The sequence below is a fragment of the Carcharodon carcharias genome (genome assembly GCF_017639515.1).
Source record: "Carcharodon carcharias isolate sCarCar2 chromosome 24 unlocalized genomic scaffold, sCarCar2.pri SUPER_24_unloc_1, whole genome shotgun sequence".
NCBI lineage: Eukaryota > Metazoa > Chordata > Chondrichthyes > Lamniformes > Lamnidae > Carcharodon > Carcharodon carcharias.
The window spans coordinates 1656182-1675902 of NW_024470584.1; positions in this window are offsets into that span (position 1 = coordinate 1656182).

A 19721-nucleotide genomic window follows, 5' to 3' on the forward strand; every position below is an offset into this window, starting at 1 on the left:
GCCTGCTGGACGCTGCCCACTGGACGCTGCTCTCTCACACCCCTGCCAGCTGGACCCTGCTATCTCTGACCCCTGCCCGGTGGACGCTGCTCTCTCTGACCACGGCATGCTGGACGCAGTCCTCTCTGACCCCTGCCCAGTTGACGGTGCTCTCTCTGACCCCAGCATGCTGGACGCAGATCTCTCTGATCCCTGTCTGCTGGACGCAGCTCTCTGTGACCCCTGCCCGCTGGACACTGAGCTCTCTGACCCCTGCCTGCTGGACGCAGTACTCACTGACCACTGCCTGCTGGACTCAGCTCTCTCTGACCACTGCCCACTGGAGCAGCTCTCTGTCACCCCTGCCCGCTGGACACTGCGCTCTCTGACCCCTGCCCGTTTAACGCTGCTCTCTCTGACCCCAGCCCAGTGGACGCTGCTCTCTCTGACCCCTGCCCGCTCGACCCTGCTCTCTCTGACCCCTACCCGCTTGACCCTGCTCTCTCTGACCCCTGTCCACTGGACGCTGCTCTCTCACACCCCTGCCTGCTGGACCCTGCTCTCTCTGACCCCTGCCCACTGGACGCTGCTCTCTCTGACCCCTGCCTATTGGACCCTGGTCTCTCTGACCCCTGCCTGCTGGACGCTGCTCTCTCTGACCCCTGCCCACTGGCCCACTGGATGCTGCTCTCTCTGACCCCTTCCCACTGGACGCTGCTCTCTCTGACCCCTGCCCACTGGACGCTGCTCTCTCACACCCCTGCCTATTGGACCCTGCTCTCTCTGACACCTGCCTGGTGGACGCTGCTCTCTCTGACCCCGGCATGCTGGACGCATTTCTCTCTGACCCCTGCCTGCTGGACGCTGCTCTCTCTGACCCCTGCCTGATGGACGCAGTTCTCTCTGATCCCTGCCTGCTGGACGCAGCTCTCTCTGACCCCTGCCCGGTTGACGCTGCTCTCTCTGACCCCAGCCTGATGGACGCTGCTCTCTCTGACCCCTGCCCATGGGCCCACTGGATGCTGCTCTCTCTGACCCCTTCCCACTGGACGCTGCTCTCTCTGACTCCTGCCCACTGGATGCTGCTCTCTCTGACCCCTGCCTGCTCGAGGCTGCTCTCTCTTTCCGCTGCCCACTGGACGCTGCTCTCTCACACCCCTGCCAGCTGGACCCTGCTCTCTCTGACCGCTGCCCACTGGACGCTGCTCTCTCTGACCCCTGCCTGATGGACGCTGCTCTCTCTAACCCCTGCCTGATGGACGCAGCTCTCTCTGACCTCTGCCTGATGAATACTGCTCTCTCTGACCCCTGCCCACTGGACGCTGCTCTCTCACACCCCTGCCAGCTGGACCCTGCTCTCTCTGACTCGTGCCCGCTGGACGCTGCTCTCTCTGACCCCTGCCAGCTGGACGCTGCTCTCTCTGACCCCCTGACCGCTGGACACTGCTCTCTCTGACCCCTGTCCACTGGACGCTGCTCTCTCACCCCCCTGCCTCCTGGACGCTGCTCTCTCTGACCCCTGCCCGCTGGACGCTGCTCTCTCTGACCCCTGCCTATTGGACCCTGCTCTCTCTGACCCCTGCCTGCTGGACGCTGCTCTCTCTGACCCCTGCCTGATGGACGCTGCTCTCTCTGACCCCTGCCTGATGGACGCTGCTCTGTCTGACCCCTGCCTGATGGACGCAGCTCTCTCTGACCCCTGCCCGCTGGACGCTGCTATCTCTGACCCCTGCCCGGTTGACACTGCTCTCTCTGACCCCTGCCCGGTGGACGCTGCTCTCTCTGACCCCTGCCCACTGGCCCACTGGATGCTGTTCTCTCTGACCCCTGCCCACTGGATTCTGCTCTCTCTGACCCCTGCCTGCTCGAGGCTGCTCTCTCTGACCCCTGCCCACTGGCCCACTCGATGCTGCTCTCTCTGACCCCTGCCCGGTGGACGCTGCTCTCTCTGACCCCTGCCTGCTGGACGCAGCTCTCTCTGACCCCTGCCTGCTGGACGCAGCTCTCTCTGACCCCTGCCCGGTGGACGCTGCTCTCTCTGACCCCCTGACCGCTGGACGCTGCTCTCTCTGACCCCTGCCTATTGGACCCTGCTCTCTCTGACCCGTGTCCACTGGACGCTGCTCTCTCACAACCCTGCCTCCTGGACACTGCTCTCTCTGAACCCTGCCAGCTGGACGCTGCTCTCTCTGACCCCTGCCTGCTGGACGCTGCTCTCTCTGACCCCTGCCTGCTGGACGCTGCTCTCTCTGACCCCCTGACCGCTGGACGCTGCTCTCTCTGACCCCTGCCTGCTGGACGCTGCTCTCTCTGACCCCCTGACCGCTGGACGCTGCTCTCTCTGACCCCTGCCTATTGGACCCTGCTCTCTCTGACCCCTGTCCACTGGACGCTGCTCTCTCACAACCCTGCCTCCTGGACACTGCTCTCTCTGAACCCTGCCAGCTGGACGCTGCTCTCTCTGACCCCTGCCTGCTGGACGCTGCTCTCTCTGACCCCTGCCAGCTGGACGCTGCTCTCTCTGACCCCTGCCTATTGGACCCTGCTCTCTCTGACCCCTGCCTGTTGGACGCTGCTCTCTCTGACCCCTGCCCACTGGATTCTGCTCTCTCTGACCCCTGCCTGCTGGACGCTGCTCTCTCTGACCCCTGCCCACTGGCCCACTGGATGCTGCTCTCTCTGACCCCTTCCCACTGGACGCTGCTCTCTCTGACCCCTGCCCACTGGACGCTGCTCTCTCACACCCCTGCCTATTGGACCCTGCTCTCTCTGACACCTGCCTGGTGGACGCTGCTCTCTCTGACCCCGGCATGCTGGACGCATTTCTCTCTGACCCCTGCCTGCTGGACGCTGCTCTCTCTGACCCCTGCCTGATGGACGCAGTTCTCTCTGATCCCTGCCTGCTGGACGCAGCTCTCTCTGACCCCTGCCCGGTTGACGCTGCTCTCTCTGACCCCAGCCTGATGGACGCTGCTCTCTCTGACCCCTGCCCATGGGCCCACTGGATGCTGCTCTCTCTGACCCCTTCCCACTGGACGCTGCTCTCTCTGACTCCTGCCCACTGGATGCTGCTCTCTCTGACCCCTGCCTGCTCGAGGCTGCTCTCTCTTTCCGCTGCCCACTGGACGCTGCTCTCTCACACCCCTGCCAGCTGGACCCTGCTCTCTCTGACCGCTGCCCACTGGACGCTGCTCTCTCTGACCCCTGCCTGATGGACGCTGCTCTCTCTAACCCCTGCCTGATGGACGCAGCTCTCTCTGACCTCTGCCTGATGAATACTGCTCTCTCTGACCCCTGCCCACTGGACGCTGCTCTCTCACACCCCTGCCAGCTGGACCCTGCTCTCTCTGACTCGTGCCCGCTGGACGCTGCTCTCTCTGACCCCTGCCAGCTGGACGCTGCTCTCTCTGACCCCCTGACCGCTGGACACTGCTCTCTCTGACCCCTGTCCACTGGACGCTGCTCTCTCACCCCCCTGCCTCCTGGACGCTGCTCTCTCTGACCCCTGCCCGCTGGACGCTGCTCTCTCTGACCCCTGCCTATTGGACCCTGCTCTCTCTGACCCCTGCCTGCTGGACGCTGCTCTCTCTGACCCCTGCCTGATGGACGCTGCTCTCTCTGACCCCTGCCTGATGGACGCTGCTCTCTCTGACCCCTGCCTGATGGACGCTGCTCTGTCTGACCCCTGCCTGATGGACGCAGCTCTCTCTGACCCCTGCCCGCTGGACGCTGCTATCTCTGACCCCTGCCCGGTTGACACTGCTCTCTCTGACCCCTGCCCGGTGGACGCTGCTCTCTCTGACCCCTGCCCACTGGCCCACTGGATGCTGTTCTCTCTGACCCCTGCCCACTGGATTCTGCTCTCTCTGACCCCTGCCTGCTCGAGGCTGCTCTCTCTGACCCCTGCCCACTGGCCCACTCGATGCTGCTCTCTCTGACCCCTGCCCGGTGGACGCTGCTCTCTCTGACCCCTGCCTGCTGGACGCAGCTCTCTCTGACCCCTGCCTGCTGGACGCAGCTCTCTCTGACCCCTGCCCGGTGGACGCTGCTCTCTCTGACCCCCTGACCGCTGGACGCTGCTCTCTCTGACCCCTGCCTATTGGACCCTGCTCTCTCTGACCCGTGTCCACTGGACGCTGCTCTCTCACAACCCTGCCTCCTGGACACTGCTCTCTCTGAACCCTGCCAGCTGGACGCTGCTCTCTCTGACCCCTGCCTGCTGGACGCTGCTCTCTCTGACCCCTGCCTGCTGGACGCTGCTCTCTCTGACCCCCTGACCGCTGGACGCTGCTCTCTCTGACCCCTGCCTGCTGGACGCTGCTCTCTCTGACCCCCTGACCGCTGGACGCTGCTCTCTCTGACCCCTGCCTATTGGACCCTGCTCTCTCTGACCCCTGTCCACTGGACGCTGCTCTCTCACAACCCTGCCTCCTGGACACTGCTCTCTCTGAACCCTGCCAGCTGGACGCTGCTCTCTCTGACCCCTGCCTGCTGGACGCTGCTCTCTCTGACCCCTGCCAGCTGGACGCTGCTCTCTCTGACCCCTGCCTATTGGACCCTGCTCTCTCTGACCCCTGCCTGTTGGACGCTGCTCTCTCTGACCCCTGCCCACTGGATTCTGCTCTCTCTGACCCCTGCCTGCTGGAGGCTGCTCTCTCTGACCGCTGCCCACTGGATGCTGCTCTCTCACACCCCTGCCCGCTGGACCCTGCTCTCTCTGACCCCTGCCTGATGGACGCTGCTCTCTCTGAACCCTGCCCGCTTGATTCTGCTCTCTCTGACCCCTGCCCGCTGGACGCTGCTCTCTCTGATCCCCTGACCTCTGGACGCTGCTCTCTCTGACCAATGTCCACTGGACGCTGCTCTCTCACACCCCTAGCTCCTGGACGCTGCTCTCTCTGAACCCTGCCCGCTGGACGCTGCTCTCTCTGATCCCCTGACCTCTGGACGCTGCTCTCTCTGACCCCTGTCCACTGGACGCTGCTCTCTCACACCCCTAGCTCCTGGACGCTGCTCTCTCTGACCCCTGCCTGCTGGACGCTGCTCTCTCTGACCCCTGCCTGCTGGACGCAACACTCTTTCACCCCTGCCCACTGGACGCTGCTCTCTCACACCCCGGCCCAATGGACGCTGCTCTCTCTCACCCCTGCCCGAAGGACCCGGCTCTCTCTGACCCATGCCCGCTGTACGCTGCTCTCTCTGACTCCTGCCTAATGGACCCTGCTCTCTCTGACAACTGCCTGCTGGATGCATCTCTCTCTGACCCCTGCCCACTGGACGCTGCTCTCTCTGACCCCTGCCTGCTGGACGCTGCTCTTTCTGACCCCTGCCCGGTGGACGCTTCTCTCTCTGACCCCTGCCCGGTGGACGCTGCTCTCTCTGACACCTGCCCGCTGGACGCTGCTCTCTCTGACCTCTGACCGCTCGACCCTGCACTCGTTGACCCCTGCCTGCTTGACCCTGCTCTCTCTGACCCCTGCGTGCTGGACGCTGCTCTCTCTGACCTCTGCCCACTCGACCCTGCTCTCTCTGACCCCTGCCCGCTCGACCCTCCTCTCTCTGACTCCTGCCTGCTGGACGCTGCTCTCTCTGTTGCCTTCCCACTGGACGCTGCTCTCTCTGACCCCTGCCCACTGGACGCTGCTCTCTCACACCCCTGCCCGCTGGACCCTGCTCTCTCTGACCCCTGCCTGCTGGACGCAGCTATTTCTGACCCCTGCCCACTGGCCCACTGGATGCTGCTCTCTCACACCCCTTCCCACTGGACGCTGTTCTCTCTGACCCCTGCCCACTGGACGCTGCTCTCTCTCACCCCTGCCCGAAGGACCCGGCTCTCTCTGACCCATGCCCGATGTACGCTGCTCTCTCTGACCCCTGCCTGCTGGACGCTGCTCTCTCTGACCCCTGCCAGCTGGACACTGCTCTCTCTGACCCCTGCCTATTGGACCCTGCTCTCTCTGACCCCTGCCCACTGGATTCTGCTCTCTCTGACCCCTGCCTGCTGGAGGCTGCTCTCTCTGACCGCTGCCCACTGGATGCTGCTCTCTCACACCCCTGCCCGCTGGACGCTGCTCTCTCTGACCCCTGCCTGCTGGACGTAGCTCTCTCTGAGCCCTGCACGGTGGACGCTGCTCTCTCTGACCGCTGCATGCTGGACGCAGTTCTCTCTGATCCCTGTCTGCTGGACGCAGCTCTCTGTGACTCCTGCCCGCTGGACACTGCGCTCTCTGACCCTTTCCCGGTGGACGCTGCTCTCTCTGACCCCTGCCCGGTTGACACTGTTCCATCTGACACCTGCCCGGTGGACGCAGCTCTCCCTGAGACCTGCCGGCTGGACGCTGCTCTCTCTGACCCCTGACCGCTCGACCCTGCTCTCTCACACCCCTGCCAGCTAGACCCTGCTGACTCTGACCCGTGCCCACTGGACCCTGCTCTCTCTGACCCCTGCCTGATGGACGCTGCTCTCTCTGACCCCTTCCCACTGGACGCTGTGCTCTCTGACCCCAGCCTACTGGACCCTGCTCTCTCTGACCCCTGCCTGATGGACGCTGCTTTCTCTGAAACCCTGCATGCTGGACGCAGTTCTCTGTGACCGCTGCATGCTGTACAATGCACTCTCTGACCCTTGCCCAGTGGACTCTGCTCTCTCTGACCCCTGCCCTGTTGTCGCTGCTCTCTCTGACCCCCTGACCGCTGGACGCTGCTCTGTCGGACCCCTGCCCGCTCGACCCTGCACTCTTTGACCCCTGCCTGCTCGACCCTGCTCTCTCCGACACCTGCACGCTGGACGCTGCTCTCTCTGACCTCTGCCTGCTGGATGCTGCTCTCTCTGACCCCTGCCCACTGGACGCTGCTCTCTCACACCCCTGCCCGCTGGACCCTGCTATCTCTGACCCCTGCCTGATGGACGCTGCTCTCTCTGACCCCTGCCTGATGGATGCAGCACTCTCTGACCCCTGCCCGGTGGACGCTGCTCTCTCTGACCACGGCATGCTGGACGCAGTTCTCTCTGACCCCTGCCCAGTTGACGGTGCTCTCTCTGACCCCTGCATGCTGGACACAGATCTCTCTGATCCCTGTCCGCTGGACGCAGCTCTCTGTGACCCCTGCCCGCTGGACACTGCGCTCTCTGACCCCTGCCTGCTGGACGCAGTACTCACTGACCACTGCCTGCTGGACTCAGCTCTCTCTGACCACTGCCCACTGAAGCAGCTCTCTGTCACCCCTGCCTGCTGGACACTGCGCTCTCTGACCACTGCCCGTTTGACGCTGCTTTCTCTGACACCAGCCCAGTGGACGCTGCTCTCTCTGACCCCTGCCCGCTCGACCCTGCTCTCTCTGACCCCTACCCGCTTGACCCTGCTCTCTCACACCCCTTCCCACTGGACGCTTCTCTCTCTGACCCCTGCCCACTAGACGCTGCTCTCTCACACCCCTGCCCGCTGGACCCTGCTCTCTCTGACCCCTGCCCACTGGACGCTGCTCTCTCTGACCCCTGCCCACTGGACGCTGCTCTCTCACACCCCTGCCCGCTGGACCCTGCTCTCTCTGACCCCTGCCCGCTGGACCCTGCTCACTCTGACCCCTGCCCACTGGACGCTGCTCTCTCTGACCCCTGCCTGCTGGACGTAGCTCTCTCTGAGCCCTGCACGGTGGACGCTGCTCTCTCTGACCGCTGCATGCTGGACGCAGTTCTCTCTGATCCCTGTCTGCTGGACGCAGCTCTCTGTGACTCCTGCCCGCTGGACACTGCGCTCTCTGACCCTTTCCCGGTGGACGCTGCTCTCTCTGACCCCTGCCCGGTTGACACTGTTCCATCTGACACCTGCCCGGTGGACGCAGCTCTCCCTGAGACCTGCCGGCTGGACGCTGCTCTCTCTGACCCCTGACCGCTCGACCCTGCTCTCTCACACCCCTGCCAGCTGGACCCTGCTGACTCTGACCCGTGCCCACTGGACCCTGCTCTCTCTGACCCCTGCCTGATGGACGCTGCTCTCTCTGACCCCTTCCCACTGGACGCCGTGCTCTCTGACCCCAGCCTACTGGACCCTGCTCTCTCTGACCCCTGCCTGATGGACGCTGCTCTCTCTGAAACCCTGCATGCTGGACGCAGTTCTCTGTGACCGCTGCATGCTGGACAATGCACTCTCTGACCCTTGCCCAGTGGACTCTGCTCTCTCTGACCCCTGCCCTGTTGTCGCTGCTCTCTCTGACCCCCTGACCGCTGGACGCTGCTCTGCCGGACCCCTGCCTGCTCGACCCTGCACTCTTTGACCCCTGCCTGCTCGACCCTGCTCTCTCCGACACCTGCACGCTGGACGCTGCTCTCTCTGACCTCTGCCTGCTGGATGCTGCTCTCTCTGACCGCTGCCCACTGGACGCTGCTCTCTCACACCCCTGCCCGCTGGACCCTGCTATCTCTGACCCCTGCCTGATGGACGCTGCTCTCTCTGACCCCTGCCTGATGGATGCAGCACTCTCTGACCCCTGCCCGGTGGACGCTGCTCTCTCTGACCACGGCATGCTGGACGCAGTTCTCTCTGACCCCTGCCCAGTTGACGGTGCTCTCTCTGACCCTTGCATGCTGGACGCAGATCTCTCTGATCCCTGTCTGCTGGACGCAGCTCTCTGTGACCCCTGCCCGCTGGACACTGCGCTCTCTGACCCCTGCCTGCTGGACGCAGTACTCACTGACCACTGCCTGCTGGACTCAGCTCTCTGACCACTGCCCACTGAAGCAGCTCTCTGTCACCCCTGCCTGCTGGACACTGCGCTCTCTGACCCCTGCCCGTTTGACGCTGCTTTCTCTGACACCAGCCCAGTGGACGCTGCTCTCTCTGACCCCTGCCCGCTCGACCCTGCTCTCTCTGACCCCTACCCGCTTGACCCTGCTCTCTCTGACCCCTGTCCACTGGACGCTGCTCTCTCACACCCCTGCCTGCTGGACCCTGCTCTCTCTGACCCCTGCCCACTGGCCCACTGGATGCTGCTCTCTCTGACCCCTTCCCACTGGACGCTTCTCTCTCACACCCCTGCCCACTGGACCCTGCTCTCTCTGACCCCTGCCCACTGGACGCTGCTCTCTCTGACCCCTGCCCACTGGACGCTGCTCTCTCACACCCCTGCCCGCTGGATCCTGCTCTCTCTGACCCCTGCCCGCTGGACCCTGCTCACTCTGACCCCTGCCCACTGGACGCTGCTCTCTCTGACCCCTGCCCGCTCGACCCTGCTCTCTCTGACACCTGCCAGCTTGACCCTGCTCTCTCTGACCCCTGTCCACTGGACGCTGCTCTCTCACACCCCTGCCTGCTGGAGCCTGCTCTCTCTGACCCCTGCCCACTGGCCCACTGGATGCTGCTCTCTCTGACCCCTTCCCACTGGACGCTGCTCTCTCTGACCCCTGCCCACTGGACGCTGCTCTCTCACACCCCTGCCCGCTGGACCCTGCTCTCTCTGACCCCTGCCCACTGGACGCTGCTCTCTCTGTCCCCTGCCCACTGGACGCTGCTCTCTCACACCCCTGCCCGCTGGACCCTGCTCTCTCTGACCCCTGCCCGCTGGACCCTGCTCTCTCTGACCCCTGCCAGCTGGACCCTGCTCTCTCTGACCTGTGCCCACTGGACGCTGCTCTCTCTGTCCCCTGCCCACTGGACGCTGCTCTCTCCGACACCCTGACCGCTGGAGGCTGCTCTCTCTGACCCCTGTCCATTGGACACTGCTCTCTCACACCCCTAGCTCCTGGACGCTGCTCTCTCTGAACCCTGCCCGCTGGACGCTGCTCTCTCTGACCCCTGCCTGCTGGACACTGCTCTCTCTGACCTCTGCCTGCTGGACGCTGCTCTCTCTGACTCCTGCCTATTGGACCCTGCTCTCTCTGACCCCTGCCTATTGGACCCTGCTCTCTCTGACCCCTGCCTGCTTGACGCTGCTCTCTCTGACCCATTCTCACTGGACGCTGCTCTCTCTGACCCCTGCCCACTCGCCCATTGGATGCTGCTCTCTCTGACCCCTTCCCACTGGATGCTGCTCTCTCTGACCCCAGCCTATTGGATTCTGCTCTCTCTGACCCCTGCCTGCTGGAGGCTGCTCTCTCCGACAGCTGCCAACTGGACGCTGCTCTCTCACACCCGTGCCCGCTGGATGCTGCTCTCTCTGACCCCTGCCTGATGGACGCTGCTCTCTCTGACCCCTGCCTGATGGACGCAGCTCTCTCTGACCCCTGCCTGGTGGACGCTGCTCTCTCTGACCCCGGCATGCTGGACGCAGTTCTCTCTGACCCCTGGCCGGTTGATGGTGCTCTCTCTGACCCCTGGCCGGTTGATGGTGCTCTCTCTGACCCCTGCCCGGTTGACGCTGCTCTCTCTGACCCCTGCCCGGTGGACGCTGCTCTCTCTGACCCCTGTCCGGCTGACGCTGCTCTCTCTGACCCCTGCCCACTGGATGCTGCTCTCTCTGACCCCTGCCTGCTCGAGGCTGCTCTCTCTGTCCGCTGCCCACTGGACGCTGCTCTCTCACACCCCTGCCAGCTGGACCCTGCTCTCTCTGACTCGTGCCCACTGGATGATGTTCTCTCTGACCCCTGCCTGATGGACGCTGCTCTCTCTGACCCCTGCCTGATGGATGCAGCTCTCTCTGACCCCTGCCTGATGGACGGAGCTCTCTCTGACCCCTGCCCACTGGACGCTGCTCTCTCACACCCCTGCCAGCTGGACCCTGCTCTCTCTGATTCGTGCCCACTGGACGCTGCTCTCTCTGACCCCTGCCCGCTGGACGCTGCTCTCTCTGACCCCCTGGCTGCAGGACACTGCTCTCTCTGACCCCTGTCCACTGGATGCTGCTCTCTCACACCCCTGCCTCCTGGACGCTGCTCTCTCTGACCCCTGCCCGCTGGACGCTGCTCTCTCTTACCCCTGCCCGCTGGCCAACTGGATGCTGCACTCTCTGACACCTTCCCACTGGATTCTGCTCTCTCACACCCCTGCCTGCTGGACGCTGCTCTCTCTGACCCCTGCCTGCTGGCCAACTGGATGCTGCACTCTCTGACACCTTCCCACTGGATTCTGCTCTCTCACACCCCTGCCTGCTGGACGCTGCTCTCTCTGACCCCTGCCTGCTGGACGCAGCTCTCTGTGACCCCTGCCCATTGGACACTGCTCTCTGACCCCTGCCTGCTGGATGCTGCTCTGTCTGACCCCTGACCGCTCGACCCAGCTCTCTCACACCCCTGCCAGCTGGACCCTGCTCTCTCTGACCTGTGCCCACTGGACGCTGCTCTCTCTGACCCCTGCCCGCTGGACGCTGCTCTCTCTGACCCCCTGACCACTGGACGCTGCTCTCTCTGACCCCTGTCCACTGGACGCTGCTCTCTCACAACCTTAGCTCCTGGACGCTGCTCTCTCTGAACCCTGCCCGCTGGACACTGCTCTCTCTGACCCCTGCCCGCTGGACACTGCTCTCTCTGACCTCTGCCAGCTGGACGCTGCTCTCTCTGACTCCTGCCTATTGGACCCTGCTCTCTCTGACCCCTGCCTATTGGACCCTGCTCTCTCTGACCCCTGCCTGCTTGACGCTGCTCTCTCTGACCCCTTCCCACTGGATGCTGCTCTCTCTGACCCCAGCCTACTGGAGGCTGCTCTCTCTGACCCCAGCCTACTGGATTCTGCTCTCTCTGACCCCTGCCTGATGGACGCTGCTCTCTCTGACCCCTGCCCGGTGGACGCTGCTCTCTCTGACCCCTGCCTGATGGACGCAGTTCTCTCTGATCCCTGCCTGCTGGACGCAGCTCTCTCTGACACCTGCCCGGTTGACGCTGCTCTCTCTGACCCCTGCCCACGGGCCCACTGGATGCTGCTCTCTCTGACCCATTTCCACTGGACGCTGCTCTCTCTGACCCCTGCCCACTGGATGCTGCTCTCTCTGACCCCTACCTGCTCGAGGCTGCTCTCTCTGTCCGTTGCCCACTGGACACTGCTCTCTCACACCCCTGCCAGCTGGACCCTGCTCTCTCTGACCACTGCCAGCTGGACCCTGCTCTCTCTGACCGCTGCCCACTGGACGCTGCTCTCTCTGACCCCTGCCTGATGGACGCTGCTCTCTCTGACCCCTGCCTGATGGACGCTGATCTCTCTGACCCCTGCCTGATGGACGCTGCTCTCTCTAACCCCTGCCTGATGGACGCAGCTCTCTCTGACCCCTGCCCGGTGGACGCTGCTCTCTCACACCCCTGCCAGCTGGACCCTGCTCTATCTGACTCGTGCCCACTGGACGCTGCTCTCTCTGACCCCTGCCCGCTGGTCGCTGCTCTCTGACCCCCTGACCGCTGGACGCTGCTCTCTCTGACCCCTGTCCACTGGACGCTGCTCTCTCACACCCCTGCCCCCTGGACGCTGCTCTCTCTGACCCCTGCCCGCTGGACGCTGCTCTCTCTTACCCCTGCCTATTGGACCCTGCTCTCTCTGACCCATGCCTGCTGGACGCTGCTCTCTCTGACCCCTGCCCACTGGCCAACTGGATGCTGCTCTCTCTGACCCCTTCCCACTGGATTCTGCTCTCTCTGACTCCTGCCCACTGGATGGTGCTCTCTCACACCCCTGCCCGCTCGACGCTGCTCTCTCTGACCCCTGCCTGCTGGACGCAGCTCTCTGTGACCCCTGCCCGCTGGACATTGCGCTCTCTGACCCCTGCCTGCTGGACGCTGCTCTGTCTGACCTCTGACCGCTCGACCCTGCTCTCTCACACCCCTGCCAGCTGGACCCTGCTCTCTCTGACCTGTGCCCACTGGACGCTGCTCTCTCTGACCCCTGCCCGCTGGACGCTGCTCTCTCTGATCCCCTGACCGCTGGACGCTGCTCTCTCTGACCCCTGTCCACTGGACGCTGCTCTCTCACACCCCTAGCTCCTGGACGCTGCTCTCTCTGAACCCTGCCCGCTGGACGCTGCTCTCTCTGACCCCTGCCCTCTGGACGCTGCTCTCTCTGACCTCTGCCAGCTGGACACTGCTCTCTCTGACTCCTGCCTATTGGACCCTGCTCTCTCTGACCCCTGCCTATTGGACCCTGCTCTCTCTGACCCCTGCCTGCTTGACGCTGCTCTCTCTGACCCCTTCTCACTGGATGCTGCTCTCTCTGACCCCTGCCCACTCGCCCATTGGATGCTGCTCTCTCTGACCCCTTCCCACTGGATGCTGCTCTCTCTGACCCCTGCCTGCTGGAGGCTGCTCTCTCTGACCGCTGCCCACTGGACGCTGCTCTCTCACACCCCTGCCCGCTGGACCCTGCTCTCTCTGACCCCTGCCTGATGGACGCTGCTCTCTCTGACCCCTGCATGGTGGACGCTGCTCTCTCTGACCCCTGTCTGGTGGACGCTGCTCTCTCTGACCCCGGCATGCTGGATGCAGTTCTCTCTGACCCCTGGCCGTTTGATGGTGCTCTCTCTGACCCCTGCCCGGTTGACGCTGCTCTCTCTGACCCCTGTCCACTGGACGCTGCTCTCTCACACCCCTGCCCGCTGGACGCTGCTCTCTCTTACCCCTGCCTATTGGACCCTGCTCTCTCTGACCCATGCCTGCTGGACGCTGCTCTCTCTGACTCCTGCCCACTGGCCAACTGGATGCTGCTCTCTCTGACCCCTTCCCACTGGATTCTGCTCTCTCTGACTCCTGCCCACTGGATGGTGCTCTCTCACACCCCTGCCCGCTCGACGCTGCTCTCTCTGACCCCTGCCTGCTGGACGCAGCTCTCTGTGACCCCTGCCCGCTGGACATTGTGCTCTCTGACCCCTGCCTGCTGGACGCTGCTCTGTCTGACCCCTGACCGCTCGACCCTGCTCTCTCACACCACTGCCAGCTGGACCCTGCTCTCTCTGACCTGTGCCCACTGGACGCTGCTCTCTCTGACCCCTGCCCGCTGGACGCTGCTCTCTCTGATCCCCTGACCTCTGGACGCTGCTCTCTCTGACCAATGTCCACTGGACGCTGCTCTCTCACACCCCTAGCTCCTGGACGCTGCTCTCTCTGAACCCTGCCCGCTGGACGCTGCTCTCTCTGATCCCCTGACCTCTGGACGCTGCTCTCTCTGACCCCTGTCCACTGGACGCTGCTCTCTCACACCCCTAGCTCCTGGACGCTGCTCTCTCTGACCCCTGCCTGCTGGACGCTGCTCTCTCTGACCCCTGCCTGCTGGACGCAACACTCTTTCACCCCTGCCCACTGGACGCTGCTCTCTCACACCCCGGCCCACTGGACGCTGCTCTCTCTCACCCCTGCCCGAAGGACCCGGCTCTCTCTGACCCATGCCCGCTGTACGCTGCTCTCTCTGACTCCTGCCTAATGGACCCTGCTCTCTCTGACAACTGCCTGCTGGATGCATCTCTCTCTGACCCCTGCCCACTGGACGCTGCTCTCTCTGACCCCTGCCTGCTGGAAGCTGCTCTTTCTGACCCCTGCCCGGTGGACGCTTCTCTCTCTGACCCCTGCCCGGTGGACGCTGCTCTCTCTGACACCTGCCCGCTGGACGCTGCTCTCTCTGACATCTGACCGCTCGACCCTGCACTCCTTGACCTCTGCCTGCTTGACCCTGCTCTCTCTGACCCCTGTGTGCTGGACGCTGCTCTCTCTGACCTCTGCCCACTCGACCCTGCTCTCTCTGACCCCTGCCCGCTCGACCCTCCTCTCTCTGACTCCTGCCTGCTGGACGCTGCTCTCTCTGTTGCCTTCCCACTGGACGCTGCTCTCTCTGACCCCTGCCCACTGGACGCTGCTCTCTCACACCCCTGCCCGCTGGACCCTGCTCTCTCTGACCCCTGCCTGCTGGACGCAGCTATCTCTGACCCCTGCCCACTGGCCCACTGGATGCTGCTCTCTCACACCCCTTCCCAATGGATGATGCTCTCTCTGACCCCTGCCCACTGGACGCTGCTCTCTCTCACCCCTGCCCCAAGGACCCGGCTCTCTCTGACCCATGCCCGCTGTACGCTGCTCTCTCTGACTCCTGCCTAATGGACGCTGCTCTCTCTGAATCCTGCCTAATGGACGCTGCTCTCTCTGACTCCTGCCTAATGGACCCTGCTCTCTCTGACAACTGCCTGCTGGATGCATCTCTCTCTGACCCCTGCCCACTGGCCCACTGGATGCTGCTCTCTCACACCCCTTCCCAATAGACGCTGCTCTCTCTGACCCATGCCCACTGGACGCTGCTCTCTCTGACCCCTGCCTGCTGGACGCTGCTCTTTCTGACCCCTGCCCGGTGGACGCTTCTCTCTCTGACCCCTGCCCGGTGGACGCTGCTCTCTCTGACACCTGCCCGCTGGACGCTGCTCTCTCTGACCCCTGCCCGCTCGACCCTGTTCTCTCTGACTCCTGTCCGCTGGACGCTGCTCTCTCTGACCTCTGACTGCTCGACCCTGCACTCGTTGACCCCTGCCTGCTTGACCCTGCTCTCTCTGACCCCTGCGTGCTGGACGCTGCTCTCTCTGACCTCTGCCCACTCGACCCTGCTCTCTCTGACCCCTGCCCGCTCGACCCTCCTCTCTCTGATTCCTGCCTGCTGGACGCTGCTCTCTCTGTTGCCTTCCCACTGGACGCTGCTCTCTCTGACCCCTGCCCACTGGACGCTGCTCTCTCACACCCCTGCCCGCTGGACCCTGCTCTCTCTGACCCCTGCCTGCTGGACGCAGCTCTCTCTGACCCCTGCCCACTGGCCCACTGGATGCTGCTCTCTCACACCCCTTCCCAATGGATGATGCTCTCTTTGACCCCTGCCCACTGGACGCTGCTCTCTCTGACCCCTGCCCGCTGGACGCTGCTTTCTCTGACCCCTGCCCGGTGGACACTGCTCTCTCTGACCCCTGTTCACTGGACGCTGCTCTCTCTGACCCCTGCACACTGCACGCTGCTCACTCTGACCACAGCCCGCTGGACGCTGCCGTCTCTGACCCCCTGCCCGCTGGACGCTGCTCTCTCTGAACCCTGTCCACTGGATGCTGCTCTCTCACACCCCTGCCCGCTGGACACTGCTCTCTCTGACCCCTGCCCGCTGGACGCTGCTCTCTCTGACCCCTGTCCACTGGTTGCTGCTCTCTCTGACCCCTGCCCACTGGACGCTTCTCACTCTGACCCCTGTCCACTGGATGCAGCTCTCTCACACCCCTGCCGGAAGGACCCTGCTCTCTCACACCCCTTCCCAATGGACGCTGCTCTCTCTGGCCCCTGCCCACTGGATGCTGCTCTCTCTGACCGCTGACCGGTGGATGCTGCTCTATCTGAACCCTGCCCGGTGGACGCTGCTCTCTCTGACCCCTGCCCAGTGGACACTGCTCTCTCTGACCACTGCCCGCTCGACCCTGCTCTCTCTGACCACTGCCCACTCGAGCCTGCTCTCTCTGACCCCTGCCCAATGGATGATGCTCTCTCTGACCGCTGACCGGTGGATGCTGCTCTATCTGAATCCTGCCCGGTGGACGCTGCTCTCTCTGACCCCTGCCCGCTGGACACTGCTCTCTCTGACCCCTGCCCAGTGGACGCTGCTCTCTCTGACCACTGCCCGCTCGACCCTGCTCTCTCTGACCACTGCCCACTCGAGCCTGCTATCTCTGACCCCTGCCCACTGGACGCTGCTCTCTCTGACCCCTGTCCACTGGACGCTGCTCTCTCTGACCCCTGCACACTGCACGCTGCTCACTCTGACCACAGCCCGCTGGACACTGCTCTCTCTGACCCCCTGCCCACTGGACACTGCTCTCTCTGAACCCTGTCCACTGGATGCTGCTCTCTCACACCCCTGCCCGCTGCACCCTGCTCTCTCTGACCCCTGCCCACTGGACGCTGCTCTCTCTCACACCCCTACCCACTGGACGCTGCTCTCTCTGACCCCTACCCACTGGATGCTGCTCTCTCTGACCGCTGCCTGCTGGACGCTGCTCTCTCTGACCCCTGCCCACTGGACGCTGCTCTCTCTGACCCCTGCCCACTGGACGCTGCTCTCTCTGGCCCCTGCCTGCTGGATGCAGCTCTCTCTGACCCCTGCCCACTGGATTCTACTCTCTCACACCCCAGACCGCTGGACGCTGCACTCACTGACCCCTGCCTGCTGGACTCAGCTCTCTCTGACCCCTGCCCACTGGCCCACTGGATGCTGCTCTCTCACACCCCTTCCCAATGGACGCTTCTCTCTCTGACCCCTGCCCACTGGATGCTGCTCTCTCTGACCCCTGCCCGCTGGACGCTGCTTTCTCTGACCCCTGCCCGGTGGACGCTGCTCTCTCTGACCCCTGTCCACTGGACGCTGCTCTCTCTGACCCCTGCACACTGCACGCTGCTCACTCTGACCACTGCCCACTGGACGCTGCTCTTTCTGACCCCCTGCCCGATGCACGCTGCTCTCTCTGACCCCTGCCCACGGGACGCTGCTCACTCTGACCACTGCCCACTGGACGCTGCTCTCTCTGATTCCTGCCCGCTGGACTCTGCTCTCTCTGACCCCTGCCTGCTGGAAACTGCTCTCTCTGACCCCTGCCCGCTGGACACTGCTCTCTCTGACCCCTGCCTGCTGGACGCTGCTCTCTCTGACCCCTACCCACTGGCCACTGGTCTCTCTGACCCCTGCCTGCTGGACACTGCTCTCTGTGAACCCTCCTCACTGAACTTGCTCTTTCTGACCCTTGCCCACTGGATGCTGCTCTCTCTGACTCCTGCCCGCTGGACCCTGCTCTCTCTGACCCCTGCCTGCTGGACACTGCTCTGTCTGTCCCTTGCCTGCTGGACACTACTCTCTCTGACCCCTGCCCGCTGGACACTACTCTCTCTGACCCCTGCCTGCTGGACGCTGCTCTCTCTGACCCCTACCCACTGGACACTGGTCTCTCTGACCCCTGCCTGCCTGCCAGCTGGAAGCTGCTCTCTCTGACCCCTGCCTGCTGGACGCTGCTCTCTGTGACCCCTCCCCACTGGACATTGCTCTCTCACACCCGTGCCCACTGGATGCTGCTCTCTCTGACCCCTGCCTGCTGGACACTGCTCTCTCTGACCCCTGCCTCCTGGACGCTGCTCTCTCTGACCCCTGCCCACTGGACACTGCTCTGTCTGTCCCCTGCCTGCTGGACACTGCTCTGTCTGTCCCCTGCCTGCTGGGCACTGCTCTCTCTGACCCCTGTCTGCTGGACGCTGCCCTCTCTGACCCCTGCCCGCTGGACACTGCTCTCTCTGACCCCTGCCTGCTGGACACTGCTCTCTCTGACCCCTGCCCGCTGGACACTGCTCTCTCTGACCCCTGCCTGCTGGACACTGCTCTCTCACACCCCTGCCTTCTGGACACTGCTCTCTCACACCCCTGCCTGCTGGACGCTGCTCTCGCTGACCCCTGCCCGCTGGACGCTGCTCTCTCTGACCCCTGCCCGCTGGACGCTGCTCTCTCTGACCCCTGCCCTCTGACCCGCTGGACGCTGCTCTCGTGCCCCAATACGTTGCCCTCTCCCTCTCCCCGATTGATGTAACACCCCTGCCCTCCGTCTTCAGCCCAGGGGGTTGAGGTTGGTGGTTGGGTTTGACTGTGAAAGGTTAACGCCAACTCTGGGGGGGGCCAGTGCCGCTGGCGGGCATGCCCCCCCCCCTCCTTCCCCTCCCTCCCTCCTCACGAGGAGTGGGCAGTGGGCACACATCCCCTGCCATTGCTGCCCTGCACACCCCTTCCCCCCCCACACACCGCCCACGGCCATCGGTCACTCCAGCAGTGAGAGCTTGACCGGCTGGAGGTGGGACCTCGGCCTGGGAGGAGGCTCCGCCTCAGAGGGCCGGCGGGTGATCCGATTGGCCGGCAGCTCCCTCGCCCCCCCCAAACCTCCCCCCCAACCCCCCCCACTCCCCCGCAGCGCCGGACGTGCGAGGTGGGTGGGACCGGGACTGCAGGAGCTGAAATCCCGGGATTCCCAGTGCGGTGCCAAGCGTTGGGACGGGTTTGGGTGTGGGGAAGCGGGGTGGGGGTCTCGGGGTGGGGAGGTGAGGCCCAGGGGAGTTGGGGGAGGGTCTCGGTGTTGGGGGGAGGGGAGATGAGTCCACGGGGGGTGAAGGGGAGGGTCTCAGGGTGGAGGGAGGGGAGGTGAGTCCACGGGGTGGTCAAGGGGAGGGTCTCAGGGTTGGGGGGAGGGGAGGTGAGTCCACGCGGGGGTCAAGGGGAGGGTCTCAGGGTTGGGGGGAGGGGAGGTGAGTCCACGCGGGGGTCAAGGGGAGGGTCTCAGGGTTGGGGGGAGGGGAGGTGAGTCCCCAGGTGGTCAAGGGGAGGGTCTCAGGGTTGGGGGGAGGGGAGGTGAGTCCCTGGGTGGTCAAGGGGAGGGTCTCAGGGTGGGGGGAGGGGAGGTGAGTCCCCGGCTGGTCAAGGGGAGGGTCTCAGGGTTGGGGGGAGGGGAGGTGAGTCCACGGGGTGGTCAAGGGGAGGGTCTCAGGGTTGGGGGGAGGGGAGGTGAGTCCCCGGCTGGTCAAGGGGTGGGTCTCAGGGTTGGGGGGAGGGGAGGTGAGTCCACGGGGTGGTCAAGGGGAGGGTCTCAGGGTTGGGGGGAGGGGAGGTGAGTCCCCGGCTGGTCAAGGGGAGGGTCTCAGGGTTGGGGGGAGGGGAGGTGAGTCCCCGGCTGGTCAAGGGGTGGGTCTCAGGGTTGGGGGGAGGGGAGGTGAGTCCACGGGGTGGTCAAGGGGAGGGTCTCAGGGTTGGGGGGAGGGGAGGTGAGTCCACGCAGGGGTCAAGGGGAGGGTCTCAGGG